Below are 10,491 nucleotides of genomic sequence, written 5' to 3'. Positions count from 1 at the left end.
GCGTGGGTACCCAGGCTGTACTCCCAGCCTGGATAGTTGTACACATGGTGCTATACATAGCACAGAGGAATTTTCATTCCACTTGCTAAGGGGTTTTAATGATCTAGAGCAGATGAAAGATGTCAGCCACCCTGGAATATTATCTGACCAGCAGTGTATAATTTGAAGGGAGGGTAGGAGAGGATATCTAATGTCGTGATATCTTCTGCAGGATGATTTGGTTTCTTTCTTGTAAGTCAAATAGATTTGTAGAATAATAAGTTATTAGCATCTCACAGTAAAATCTTACATGTACACAACTCCTGTCAAAGGATGCTAAACCTGAAATACAGGGACCCTGTGCTAATAAATAAAATACAACCATACTTTGGGAGGAAGAGGATTTCCTGCAGTGCCTGCCTGCCTTGTGAGTACCAGTAACAGCAGTGTGCTGGCTTTACAGGCAGTGCACTTATTCAGTATCTTCAAACATCTCTTTTTGGATAATAAAGATACTGCATTAGGTGTTGAGAGAGAAGGTAAGTCTAAATAAAATTTAGGTCATCAGAAACCTGGAAATGCTATCCCAGGCTTTAACATCACTTCCCTGTGCAGTTTTGGGTGAATTACTTTCCTTTTCCATTTACAAAATGGAGTTCCTTCCCCTCCATGTGGTGTGATAAGCATTTATTAAATGTTACTTCCAGGGTGCCATAATAGTGGAAAGGTTATTGCCAGGAACATCACAATGCTTCTTCTCATGGTCCTCAAAATGGGATAAAAGTCCTGAAATACCAGTCTTCATTGACTGTCCAGATACCAGTCTCCATTATTGCCTTCTGTGAGTTTCCAGAGAGAACTGGAAAGTCAAACTCTATTGGTTACACTTCCTGCTCTGGGATTCAGGTAATTAAGGAGAAACAGTGTTCATTGAGAGCAAATATCACCAAACTTTAGTGCCATTGAAAGAAACATGAATCCTATGGTCTGCAAAGTTAGGAGATGATTAAAAGGAAGCTCTATGTCTATTGCTACTTAAATAGTACATATGCCACCTTGGTGATGTGGTGGGAGAGGAGGAAGATTGAATTGTGGTGTCTTCACACAGCAATCAAGCCCCCAGATAAAGTAAAGATATGGACCCAAGAGCAGAATGTGGGACATTCAAGTCTGTTCTGCCACTTTTATGTGATGCCTGTAGCACAGGCAGAGCTATCTGAGCATAGGTACAGCTCATGTGGATGAGAGGACACCATATAGGAAGTCTGGGAGCCCAGCAGCAGCAGGAGCTCTTCCAGGAGAAGAGTCTGAACTAGCTTTAATTAAGGGTGGAGAAACAGCATCCCACTCTGAGTCTATTGCTTTTAGGATGGACAGAGGAGGAAGAGGCATTCTGAATTGAGACACCTCTACAGACTTTAGTAGACAGGAGCAGCTGATGAGCAGCACAGGCTTCCAAGAAGCCAAGGTCTCTGGGCAAGCAGCTGGTGGCCCAGGCAGTCATGCCTGAACCCACTGATGCTGCCCTTCATGGTTTATTGGCATCCACTGGAAATCTCTGGCTACATCTAAATAATTACAGCCTCTGAGTAAGAAAGGGTCAGGGGCAGCACAAGCATTTAAATGCTACAAATGGGACTCTACAGCAGTCCTAGGTTGCTCTTCCCTAAACTCCTTTCAGTACATCAAGGATCACAAAAGAGTAGGAAGAGACTGAGACCTGCTCTCAACCCTCTATTCTAGAGCATGGGTTTATTGGTAATTAAAAACTACATCTCAGCTTAATTTTCTTCCCACACTTGGCTGTACTCTATCTACCCCCATCTCAAAGAGGCATGTCAGTCCTTTCATATCCTTACTGGAGTTCACAGAAGTTTGCCAGCATTAATCAGAGGCAATTACCTTTGCCTCTTTAGGCAGAGATATCAAACCTGGGCCCAGGGTGACTCATTGCAAGATTGCTTCCCCCTACAAGGTTCTTCCAGACATCTCCTTTGACTGGAGACCTCAGCTGTTGCCTTTGGTCATTCTACTCCTGGGAAACTCTCCTGGCAAGGAGCAAGCCCCAACTACTGTGCAGCCTCATGTACTCTGCATACTTGTCTTTTCATCTCACACAGTGCAGCTGATAAAAGGGTTACAGGGTGATGCTGGCCAGGAATTATCTAACCAACAGATTTTTTTTTTTTCACTAGATTTTTGTGTGGAACAGTCCCATTTTGGTGATAACCCACTGCAATGCAACCAGTCTTTATGAACCCTGGAGAAACCCAGCCACACTGACCATTCCTGATTTGGTCATCTTCAGGATTCTTGCCTTCCTGCTGAAAATAAACAAGTTGCACCTTCAGCCTTTGCAGCTCTGATACCATAAGAGCCCTGGCTGGAAGGATATCCCTTTCAAGATCCCTTGTGTCTTTGGGAAAAGAGATCTCTCAGAGGTGAACACACCACGCTGCTTCATTCATTTATGAAAGAAAGAATTCATGGTTTCCTAGAGGGGAAGTTCTCTGTCCTACAGAAATCCTGGGGCTCAGTGTAGGTCATATCAAAAATCTGCACTGGAATATTTGCCAGAAATATTTCAAGGCACTATAAATATATGCCCCAGAGAAGAAATGGAGTTCCAGCAAGCTGCAGCATCTGGAAGAAAAGTGAAAATTAGTATTATGCACAATATGAAGTAGATATTATGTTACTATTGCTAACAAATCCATGTTTTTTGCTATTCAGCTCAGCCTGCCAATACACACTCTTGAATGTTGGCTGTAGGCATCCTTACCACTGAAATCCCTGGCAGCCTCACAGGGATCCTGACTGTGAATAAACACTCAGGTGACCCTGACCTGCCAGCCTGCCTTTACCTCCAAAGATCCCAGCAAGTATTTGCAGGAGAGCAAAAGAAGCCTAGTGATTTAAAATTCCACTTTCATCCTGACTTTCAGCCCAGTCTCTCTGTCTGGTCAGGAAGGAGAGCATTTCACATCACACCTGCCATGCTATGAAGTGAGGTGGGAAATGTACAAGTGTTGGGAGCCTGTTGGGATAACTCCATGAGGATCATTGCCCTTTTATTTCTTCCCTTGCCCTCCAAGCAGTCCATCACCTGGAACAGAATTCTGCTCTTCTGCAATAACATGGATGCACTTTCTGTAGCTCTGGCTGCTGTGCAAAATACACTGCTTTGCTGTTCTGGGGTCAAGAAGGAAAAATGAGCAGGGAGGAAAGCAACTGACTGAAAATTAACCACATCCCAGTAAAGAGATGAAATACTCCAAGGGATAATCTAGTTTTGGGTAGATAGGTCAGAGTTCTAAGAAACCCAGGGAACTGGAAAAAGGCCTGCCTTTCATAAAGGCTGGAAACACTTTGGAGGGACTCACTCCATATGTGAGGTGCTGCCCAGAGAGTCCTGCCTCAGCATTGCTGAGTGAGCAGGACATGAATGCTTTACACAAAGCATTCCCCTGCAAAGTAAATACTGCTCTGGGTGTAAGGAAGCTGCCCAGTCATAATATGCATGGCTGATTGCAGAGTTGCACAAGAAGAAGCTGGTTCTGACGTAGGTGAGAGCAGCTCTGAGCACCCTGGGATGGCAGGGTCTGGCTGGGCAGCAGCTCACATCCCACAGTTTTCCAGATGATGCTGAACACAGACATATTTTCAAAGGCAGAACGTCAGCTTGGTGAGCAAAGAGGGAAAATGAACATGAGGAAAAAATGTAAATGTCTTCTGCACACTACTTAGTGACATGCACAGATGTGCTCCACTGCTGGCAGTGAAGGCAAAACAAATGAGCTGTCACTTCCATTTCAGGCAGGCTGGTGACAGGGAAATCCTTGGATAATAGGGACAGATTTGCAATGAGAAGAATATTTTTTTGCTTGGCACTTCCCTTTTTACTAAAACCTTTTTTTCATCTCCTTAGCCAGCATGTACATCCCTGGCTTCTGTTCTTAAAAGGTGGACAATAGCCTTGTATTACCAGCAGGAACTACCTCTGTGCTGTGAAGAGGACAGGGACATGAAAAGCAGGCTTCTCTGACAGGGCAAGTCTTTCCTTCACAGCAAAACACTGCAGTGCATAACAGGCTACAAAACTGTTTTGCTGCCCATTGTTCCTTTGCATAAAAGCCTTTGAACCAGAGTCAGTAATTATGGGAGCTGCACCGAGCAGAGCTCCTCAGCTGCTGATATGTTTATCAGCAGAGCATCAATCTGACTTGCTTCCTGGAGGTTCAGATGGCATGGGGTCATGCTTGCATCAGCTAATCAACTCCTCAGAGCTGGGTTGATCTCTTTCTTTTGTATCTGTGAAGCAGAGAGCATCAGTGGAGTCCCCATCCCTGATTTAAATAGCTGCCTCAATTCAGCAATGACAACCTGCAAGGCTTTAGGGCTTGGGGACTGGAGAGGCATTGCAAAGGGAGGGGTGCTCCCTGAGAGTTTGGGGAGGTTGAAAACAGATGGGCTTCTAAATTAAATGAGCAAACAGATCTTGCTATGTTAAAATGTATGTTGTCATGAAAACACGGAGGTTTGGTTTCCTCTCACCCTGCCTAAACTTTGGCCAAGTATGGCTGGCCATGGCAGAATCCTCTTTGGTATTTATCCTTGCCTGAGAGGAGCAGGGATGCTAGGACAACAGGATAGTCCCTCTAGTTTGTCCTAAAGGTGATCAGCAGTCTTACCTTCTTTAGACACCCCAAGAATTTCTGAAATCTCTCTTATTTTGTGAGATTCATGGCTAATCCTATGGAGCTAGGAGGTCCAATGTTCTAACCATCACATACTGCAGATTGGGATGAACTGAAAGAAGAAATTGAGACATAGACACTGGCTAGCCTCTCCATGAGATTATCAACTTGCTCATGCTAGGGGTAGAAAAGAAACTTTTTAAACAAAAGAGCAATTTTGGACAAAAATTAAGTGGGTGTGAGCTGGACAAGATTCAAGACAGGTCAGAAAGCAGATTTTTTTTCATCACAGAGCCTGGAGGTTCTGGAGAGGTTTGCAGAGAGAACACTGCAAGGACACCCCCTTCCCTTGGAGACTGAACATGTCTTGTTTATGAAAACTGCTAGATGACAAAGTTGTCTAAAATAGAAGGTAAGTGGACATGAGTCAGGAGGCCCTTTCCAGCCCTGCATTCAAAAGCAGTTTCAAAGGACTGCCATGCCTCACAACTACAGTCACTCTGGGGCTGGCTCCTGAGCTTTGCCCAGCTCCACAACACTCATCTCTGTGAGAAATCTGGACCATACTATGTGCAACATTATTACTCCATCTAATTGCAGCACAAACCAGCAATGGCTTGGTTAGGAACCAAGCATGGTTTGTCTCATTGTTTTCAGTGGCCACTTTTAAGATGTGTCGTGCATCATCTTTTCCCTTGTAACAGTGTCCTTAGTAAGGAGCCTGGGCTCCCCATCATCACTTTTTTTTCCAGGGAAAACTGGGCAGAGAGCTGATTTCCTTACTGCTTCAGCTGGGACAAGGACTCTGCCCCCAACAGGTCTGGAGTCACAAAAATCTACCCAAGACACCAGGAGCACAACCTCCCAGCAGACAGCCCCAAACCCATGTCACATAAGCAGCAGTCTGGTCACAAGGAGGTGGCTAGTCAAGCTCTGAACATTTTAAGGAGGGGTTGTTTTGTCTTCTGCTCTATGAAGATGAAAGGCACTCTGGAGAGGACAGTTTGGTTCATATTTGCTGAAAAGCACCATTAATCTGGGTGAGAGAGCAGCCAGGTCATTTTTACCTTCACACAATTGCTGGACATTTCCCACAGATAGGAGCTGGAGTGTGGGATATACTGGGGTGAACATTTCCTTATCTTGAATTTCGCTGTTTACTCAACTGAAGTTGGCTTTCTTTGAATCAGTGGCACTCTTTTTTTTTAATAGCAGGTGTATTTTCAGTCATTAGGGTTCCTGTGGAGCTTCCTGCAGTGTTTGCAAGTGTCCCACCCAGACAGCTATTGCAGTGTTTTGCACACTGCCAAAAATCTCCTTAGTGGTTAAAACTGGGAAAAATTATTACCACTTCCTTTCCTGACATCCTTGCATCTGTGCAGAAAGTTTACAGAGTCCAGGAACATGCAGAGAGACATGGTGCTTCTGCAGCTGGAGAAAGATGCTATCTCCTGCCTGATGCTGTGATATCTGGATTGTGCCACACGGTCTGGCAGCTCCAGACATCTTGCAATGCATATCAGAAGTCTCTGGGGAAAAAAACCAAAACAGAAAGACAGGAAAGGAGGGTGTGCTGGGAGTCAAACAAAGGTAGAGTTTATGGGAAAGTGATCAGGAGAGGGGCAAGGGAGCAATAGGAAGTTCAGGCTTTGAACAAGCCCAGTCATGCCTCAGGTACTGGTTCTACCTGTCTGCTGCCTGGCCACAACCCAGTCTGCCCAGGGACTGCAGTGGGAACGGGGGTGCTGAGCAGCACTGAGCACAGGGTTTGCTTGCTGGTCGTGTTCCTGCGGGGCAGAGGTGGCTGAGACACCTGAATGAGTGTGCCAGTCAGCTGGCAGCCCTTGTACAGGCTCAGGTGCAGGAACCAGGAGTGGTCTGGAGAGGAAACACTGATCCACATGTGACATCTCCATTGCAGGACGTGGGAAGCAAGGGGACAGTGCCAGAGGAGGAGTCAGTGATCTCTGCAGCTCAAGGTGCATCTCCTTGCAGAAAGGGATGGCAGAGGAGGCCCTGGATACAGGACCAGGTATATTCACCAGTCATTGCAGTCTAACATGACCCTCTTTTTATAGAGAAATGGCCCTCCCTATCCAGAACATCTGCCCTTCTCCAACCCTACAAAGTATGATCTTTGTGCTCTGAGCTTGATAAGAAGAGGTAGCACTCAAACAAAATAGCAAACAGATGGGAACACAAGCTCTTCTCCATTTTGAAACAAACAGCATACTGCAAAGCCCATTACAAGCTGAGATTAACTGTTCTGGCTTTCATTAATTACATATCAATTAGGCCATCTTAGAAGGAAAGCTCATTAGGAGCTATGAAGTAGAAAGGGCATCAAGTGGACAGAGTCAGGAAAGACAATTATCTCCCAGGGAAGGACAAGCATCCTGTGCTCTCTGCCATCCTCATTTCCTCAGTTTCTTCTCGAGGTTTGGAGACAACCACTATGCATTTCTGCTTTGCTTCTGCTTAAGACAGCATTTAAAGGGAGGCTCAAGTGCCAAATCTGCAGGTTTTTGAGACTTGAGATCACCTCAGCCCCAAAAATCTTCAGGAGGAACTTTCTTGAGTGCAGGAAGGGGAGCAGGGAAAAAGGACTTGGTTCCCTCCAGCCTAGAAACCTGCCGAGTTCTCTACTGATGGTCACACACACAACCCTGCCAGGAAATATTTGGCCTGCTGTCTCCAGTGACTTATGCAAAATAAGAGGTCGCTTTTCTCCCAGAGACAGGTTCTACTTGACACTGCACTCCTGGGCATTTGTAGCCTGCTCCTCCTGCTGCAGAAATCCAGGCTCAAGGGAGAAGCTTTTGCAGTTTTATATGCGGGCTTTGCCACCACTGTTTCCTGGCTCTTTCCTCATGGCTTCCTTGGAAAAGACTGTCAGAAGAGTTTCCAGCCCACAGCTGGCTAATCACACACAATTAACATAAACCTGAATGTAGTGGGGAAGAAAAGAAAACTGGGAAAGCCCCCTTTTCTCAGCAGCTGGATGAGGCAATTTGCAGAAAGCCTGGAGGCATGGGGGAAGCAGGAGCCTTTCATGAGGTTTCCCATCCATGTGAAAGGGCAGATGAGGGCGTTTAGGGCAGCACTTGGGCTCCCTCAGCTTCAGCACTGTGCCAAAGCAGGACAGCAGGGAAACTGCCTGCCCAAACAGCAGCCTTGCTACAGATGGCTCAGGGGAAAGCTCCCTGAACCAGGGCAGGGCCAAGAGCATCCTGCCTTGCAGGACAACAGACAGAACCACTGTAGAGCCAGAGCATATGGGGCTAGGGCAGATGTCAGGATTGGCTGCTATGGTTTGATGTTTCTGGGTAGCTTCCCCCAAGCCATGTTCCTGTATGTTCTCTTCTGCCAGGCTGGTGCTCAGCTGGTGCCCTGGGGCATTCAAGGAGCCATACTAGCAGAAAACACATCCCTGAAAAGTGAATTGCTTTTTTCCAGGATGTTTCAGGGGGAGCAGCACTAATGTGAGGAAAGCTAAATTAGTGTAGAGCTACTCCTTCAGCAGGGGCTAGCTGTAGGACAGACTGAGTTGTAATGCTGAGCTGCTCCTTTGGGCTCATTTTTAGCCATCAGCTCTGCAGGCTGCTGCTCACCCAGGGTCCTACCCTGCCTTGCACCCTTGGCAGTGGGTCAGGACAGCCCAGCAGAAAGCTCACCCAGGAGAGAAAGAGAAGCCTAGTGGTGAAAAACTACTGATGAAAACAAATAGCTGTCTTCTGGTACTTAGACTTCCTTCTGGACCTCACCCACTTGCCCCAGGGTTTGCCAACAGTGGAAGTTCCCCCAGTACACAACGCTTTAATATTCAAATGGCAGTGTCTGGTGCATTGAGTGTTTCCAAGCAGAGCCCTCCAGATGCTTACTCATTTTGTGATGGCCAGGTATTTGCATGGGTTTTACAGCCTTGAATATTTAACACAGTAATGTGATGGGAATGAAAGAGAAAGGAGAGAAGGTAAAGCTCCCTGGCTGAGAATGTGCATCTACAAGGTGATGGGAAGAATGGTATTGGGCACATACACACTGTGCCAGCTCTTCCCTTTACCTGAGGGGCTGGCTCTGCACGGATTCTGTCTCTGGCCAGTCCCTTAGCTGCTGAATGGGGAGATAAATGGAAGTAAGATGGAAATTGCATGGCTGAGCAACAGAGGAGTGGTGTATGGATCAGATAGCAGAAGACAAGAGGTAATTCCTGGGGAAATCAGTTTTCCATTTAAGACAGATTAGCCCAGGCTTTGGGGTACAGGGGAGAAGAGGTCCCCTGTCCCAAAATACTAAGAGGAGAGGGAAAGGAAAATTTGTTGACAGGGTGTAATTCTACAGCATAAGCAGGGATAGTTTCTAAATATGAGAGAGAACCAGTTCAAACTGGTTTAACAGAAACTCCATTCACCAAAAACCTCTAGCAAGGACATTAGAATAAGAGCGTTGCATCCCTGCTGGCAGCTCCTGTCTGCTTGCCTGCAGAGCTGCATGGTCCCTGCAATGACCTACAGCTCCCCAGAGCTGCTGAGCCTCCTCAAGTGTGTCACAAATGCCCCTCCATCCTCTAATGTAGATTTGCAGGGAAGGGTTGTATGGTGAAGCTTGGGAGACAGAGCTTCCAAGTGATGACAGTCTATTAAAGGAACTGTTTTGGCTTGCTTTGGTTTTAATGAAGGTTCTACTGCCTGAAGTCCTCTGATTACTGGGAAAAAGTATCCTAGCTCTTTCAAAATGTAGTGTGTATGTTTGGGAGAGAAGTAGAAGTCAGCAAACGAAATCTGGGAAACTGATCCAAATAGCTGAAGAAAGAGAAATACCCATGTGGGGGTTTTTTTAAGTATCACTGACAAGTTTTTGGGCTGGACTGGTGACCCCAGTATCTGGGGTTTCCTCTGTGTAACCCATACAAAACCAAAGGGATGTAAACCCAGGGCACAGAACACCTATGAGAGGCATGGGAGACCCTAAGTTAATTCTCTGCTCTTCTGAAGGTTTTACCACCTGTCTTGCAGGTGGATGTGATGCTTTGAGACCATAACATTAGACCTTAATATAAATGGGGAGGAAGGGAACAGGACCTCACAGAGGCTCCCATCTCACACCTCAGCACCAACTCCAGCAGTGCTCCACATCCCTGCTGCTTTGACAGCACAGTGTCCAAGGCAACACCAAGAGGGATACAGAGATACTGCTGCCCCCTCTTGTGGACATCTCAAAAGGAGCTGGCAAACCACCCTGGGCAGCTGCTCTGGCTGAACAATATCCCCCAGTGAACGAAAAACGCAGCAGTGCAGCCCAGAGCCTGTCAGAGGCAGGAGTATTGGGGCCCCTGGGATGCAGCTGAGGGAGGGAAGGGATCCCACAATGCCTACCTGAGAGGGACACTGTCGTTTCATTTAAAGAAGAGTTTCTGACTGGGGGAGTCCCAGCAGATCAAATTTCTGGACTGATGTTTTGCTTCAACTGCTCACAACTATTTTTTAACAATCCCGAAGCAGCCCTCATGTGGGTCAGGTGTGTCAGGGCAGAGAACAAAGACACAGGCTCTTTGTATGCACTGAGACTTGTGCAAAAAGTCCCTTCCTATCAGAGCACCTGGCAGGCTCCAGCAGGGCTCCTCTGCCTCTGCCTCTCCCATCAGCTGCTCACTGACATCTTGTGTATGTTCCCATGTAGGCTGGCTCTGGGCAATTTGGAGAAGATGGTAATTAAACGTTGGGTGGCCTCTGCAAAATCTTCTAAAGCTGTTACAGGAACAGATGGTTAGTTTCAAAACTCCCAACACAGATGAGGACATCTTGGAGAGGCAGCT

Source organism: Oenanthe melanoleuca, chromosome 5 (genome assembly GCF_029582105.1).
Source record: "Oenanthe melanoleuca isolate GR-GAL-2019-014 chromosome 5, OMel1.0, whole genome shotgun sequence".
Lineage (NCBI taxonomy): Eukaryota > Metazoa > Chordata > Aves > Passeriformes > Muscicapidae > Oenanthe > Oenanthe melanoleuca.
The sequence above is the reverse complement of the archived record's forward strand: the minus strand, read 5'-3'. Positions refer to the sequence as shown.